Here is a 4817-nt window from a genome sequence, read left to right as displayed (position 1 = left end):
CAGTGGCTATATGCATGCTGCCATGAGAAATCAACAGCTAATAGATAATGGAAACCGGATATGGATGAGACTGATCAAGCCATTGGGGGTTAAAAGGGGTAGGATTATCTCTCATGATCATTTTGTGAGGAAATTAGTTTTATTTATTTTGGTGAGTTGAAAAGGGGTAAGTTTTGTAGGCTATTTTGAAGTGTGATCATTATTTCCTCTCATTCTCCTCTATTTCCTCATAGAAGGTTACAGGTGGAATTGTATCTTGTATTTCTAAAACGTACTAGTTTTTTTTGCTCTGCCTTGAACATCATTTGCACTAGTTTGCATCAAGACCTGAACAAATTATGGAATGTTTATTTTGAAGTGTATCATTATTTCCTATCATTCTTCTCTATTTCCTTGTAGAAGGTTATAGGTGGAATTTTATCTTGTATTTCTAAAATGTAATAGTCTTTTTAGCTCTGCCTTGAGCATCACTTGCACTGGTTTGTATCAAGACTTGAACAAATTATGGAATGTTTTTAACTAACTCATATCTCCCCCCCCCACCCCACCCCTCCCAAAAAAAAGGAGTAAGAAAACATAAAAGTAGTTTTACTGTTCAAAAAAGTATGGAATCATCGCAAAAGAAAAATAAATTCGGTATCTCCTTGTTTGTGGTAGACTGTTCAAGACACCATCAATGTTGGAACAGAAACTGCAGCAGCACTCAAGGATCAGGTGTGTAATTTGTCAGCTTTAAAAAAAATGGATTTCACGGCAGTTTAATATTTCATATTGAATTAAAAACTCTGTGTCTCTCTAGTGATTCATTGTAATATGCATTACAGATGGAGTTAGCATTGATGGCTGCAAGTAACACTTTAGTCCCCTTAGTACTTGCCAATTCGATGGCTTTAATCTTGCTGGATGATATATCAATGATTTTATAGTCTAAGGCTTTTGTTTTATCTTTGAGAATATCTTTGTGTGCAATGTAGTGAGTGCTGTGCACACAAACGTGAAAAGTAAAGAAGAAATGACAATATAAAAATGTTAGTCTCATACTCTCATTGGCATCATGAAATCAGTGTCACAGTAATATTACGTAAAATATCTTTTTGATGGTTCAAAAATTGTAAATTTCCGTTTTTAAAGTAACCAATGCATACCTTTAAGTTTAATCTGGAAGCATGCCCTGTGTTTGATATATTTCATACCAATATATGTTACTTCAAGTACTTTATAGGTTAAATGTTTCTCAATTATAAAGTATATTTAATGCTGAGGCAGTGGCTATATCTCTGCAGCCATGACAAATCAACAGCTAGTAGATAGTGGAAACCGGATGATGGATGAGACTGATCAAGCCATCGAGAGGTCAAAAAAGGTTGGATTTTCTCTGATGATCATTTTGTTATGAAATAACTTTATTTATTTTGGCAAGTTGGAAATGGATAAGTTTCATAGGCTATTTTGAAGTGTGATCATGGTTTCCTCTGTCTTATTTATGGAAAATCTTAACTAACTCATGTACTTCATATCCCCACCCCCCGCCTCTAAAAAAAAGAGTAAGAAAATATAAAATTAGTTTTACTGTTTTTAAAGTATGGAATCATTGCAAAAGAAAAATAATTTCTGTATCTCATTGTTTGTTGTGGACTATTCAAGACACTGTCAATGTTGGAACAGAGACTGCGGCAGCACTCAAGGCACAGGTGTGTAATTTTTCAGCTTTAAAAAAATGGATTTCATGGCAGTTTATTAAGTCATATCAAATTTAACTTTCCCTCGCTCTCTCTTTTTCTTTTGTTTTGTTTAATCTTTCAAAAAATTTCATTGCCATGGAACTAAAGAAGTCTATTATATTTATGTTTAGACTATGAACAAATGAGTCGGGTTGTTAATGAGCTGGACTCTATCCATTTCTCGATCAAGAAAGCTTCTCAACTTGTGAAGGAACTTGGTAGGCAGGTCAATCTCTAAAAGTATCTTCTTCCAGTTCTTGTCACATATTGACTATTAGTTGTTACGTATTTTACTTACCTCGTTTATTTCATTAGGTTGCAACTGATAAATGTATTATGGCTTTACTCTTCCTTATTGTCGTTGGAGTCATAGCCATCATTATTGTTAAGCTAATATTATTATCTTTCATTTTCTTTGCCATTAACAATATTTTATTTTCTAAATATTTGATTCTGCTATTGCCATCTGATAACAAATTGGAATAGAATCCATAATGTCCCTTTATTATATAGATGTAGCTTCATTATTATGAATACTAGGCCTTCCACACACCCCCCCCCCCAAAATTTTTTTTGACTGTGGAGGCCCACAGGCCTATTGTTTTTAAATGTGTATAACTGTATATATAGTATTTCCTAACCTGTTTTTATGCTTCAATTGGGGCTTTTATGAGCAAGCTGATCTCAGGTTGAACTTGTTTGGTTAACCCTTATTTGCCTAAAAGCTGCAGGAAAAGACTTTTATAATGCCAAATGGTGTAGTTAATTGTAGTGAATCTAAGTCATTTTTTGCTTACCCAAATAAAATGTAAAAGAATTTAGTTCAGTATACCCTTTTCTTATAAAAATAATAATGAACTCCACTAAATAAAAAGGAAAGGAAACAGACACAGTACATGTGGGTGTAGAAGAGTTAATCTAATTGTTGTCAGATTTTCATGTTGGTAATGCACAGATTGCAACTTGATGTCATCTTTAGGAGAAGTTCAATTCCTTTTCTTTCTGAATAGATTTCTTGTCCACCACATATGTAAGAGGGAAACAATAATTTTAATTTTTGTATATCAGTTGAATATAGTTTGATGATTGCTACAGACTTGGATCATAAAATTGGTGGAGATCGGCTTCATTTGAAAACCAGTAAAATTTAGACGTATTTATGTCAAGAAAAAAAGAAGTTGGAACTTTCAGATTTTTTTGGGAACTTAACTACTTAAGTTGCATATAACTTTGAGTTCAAGGATGAATCGCTTGGTTGTTTTCATAACTGTATTGTCCAGAAAGTATCTATTTCAAGGCCTTTAAGATAATTTTATAATTTTTTGGGGGAGATAACCTTCTAGAGCTTCTACATTATTCATATCAACACGTCTTAAACCTTTCATAGTGAGTTGGTGTCTTAATCACCAAGAACATTTCATGTCTTTGCAGTCTCATGTGACTGTCAAAAGCCATTAGCTTGTGAAAGAGCTGGCGGTATAACACTGCATTGCCCTTTTCTTTCAATTTGCTTAATTTTTTATTTCGTGAATTATTTATTTTTATGTCTCAGCTCGTGAACCCAAACAACAAGGACATCAGGGATATTCCAGGATTAGCCCCACCAGCAATGACTCGGAAATTACTTTGGAGTGCTAGTTAAAAATTTAGAAAAGGATCATGTAATGAGATTGTGATGATGATTTGTCATCTTATTGGATGGAATAGCTTAGCTTGTGATGCTGCTGGTGGCACCTTCTTTACAGAGCTGGTCTACTTGAGTATGGATTTCTTTCTAGTGACTTTTCTGCAGAGTGGTCAAACTTTCCCAAACGATAGTCTGTCAAACAACTGCTGGGATTCATTTGCTTCAATTGGAAGTGGTCTGTATGATATTTCTTCCCCGACTGAAAAATCATTCCTATTTGAGGGAAACTAAAAAATGTGTAGATTGTGTTGGTTCACACCATGTATTTGCTACACTTATAAGATATTTGATCTGCATTTCATATATATATATATATATTTTGGAAAAAATTTGTTGTATACTGTTTATTTTGAGATATTATATCAGCTATTTTTTTGATAATTCAATAGTTATAACAATGAGGAGAAATTCAAACCCCGATTCTCATAAGAGTAGGTAACGTCACTGAATTACAAGGCTCTTAGCATATCTTATGCACGGTTGATTCCATGATGTTCTATATTTTGTCTTCATCTATATGTATCGATGCATAGAGATGAAACCCAAGGTTGATATATGGTGGATTTATAACTGAAGTACATAGTTGCTAGTTTAAGTGCTCTATGGAAATTCCTAAAAAAATAAGCTTTGCAAAATGATCAAAATATGATAGGAAATTTTTTTTCTTCTAAACACGAGAATATGAGTACCCCAACAATGGAAAACATGTAGGAAATTACACTGGAAATGCTGGTCAAACATGTTGGAGATGTGCATTGTGAAATAATGCAAACTAATACTACTTAGAACCGTGATATTTATCCAAACATTGACAAAGGAAATCATTTTTGTAATTTCTTTCCATTGGACAAAGACAATTACGGTAAGTGGCTATGGCTGTTTAGTTAACATACATGCCTCAAATCCCATGGAATATGGATGGCTTTTAACTCAAAATGACTATTAATCATCGGGTTGATTAACGCTGCAATTTTTCACTAGTACAAAATCTGCTACGAGAATAGCAATTGTTTTCAACAAGCAAATCTCTTTCTCAAGTAAAACAAGGCGTATGCCAACTTTTACAGGAGATTTCTTTGAATTGGTGATTTCACCATAAATACCTCCCCAGGTAACATGACAGGGCCGTTGTGATTTTCACTTTTTGAAGCTTAATACTATGTTTGGCAAAAACAAGGGAGAAGGGAAAGGAAAGGGAGGAAGAGAGAGGAGAGGAGAGGAAAGGGTAATAATTTTCTTTTACTTTTTTTTTTTTTTTTTGATGAAATTCTTTTACTTGTTTTGTGTGTGAGGGAGAAATGGAAAGAAATATACTTTATTGGTGGGTCTCACCCTAAGAACTATCTTTTTCTTGGGAGGAAAGAAAATGGCGGGCTATGGATCCATTTTCTCTTCACCCCAGTCCATCA

General features: G+C 33.8%; 1 protein-coding gene across 1 annotated transcript in view; it reads left to right on the top strand.

Annotated features, from left to right (window-relative positions):
* LOC115972196 overlaps window positions 1–3360 on the top strand; it is a 55901-nt gene extending 52541 nt beyond the window's left edge. The window contains exon 7 of the mRNA XM_031092403.1: window positions 3274–3360. The gene's annotated coding sequence lies outside the window, so the exon portion shown is untranslated. The remainder of the gene's footprint in view (window positions 1–3273) is intronic.
* The last annotated feature ends 1457 nt before the right edge of the window (window positions 3361–4817 follow it).

Source organism: Quercus lobata, chromosome 12, assembly GCF_001633185.2.
Source record: "Quercus lobata isolate SW786 chromosome 12, ValleyOak3.0 Primary Assembly, whole genome shotgun sequence".
Lineage (NCBI taxonomy): Eukaryota > Viridiplantae > Streptophyta > Magnoliopsida > Fagales > Fagaceae > Quercus > Quercus lobata.
The sequence above is the reverse complement of the archived record's forward strand: the minus strand, read 5'-3'. Positions and strand labels throughout refer to the sequence as shown.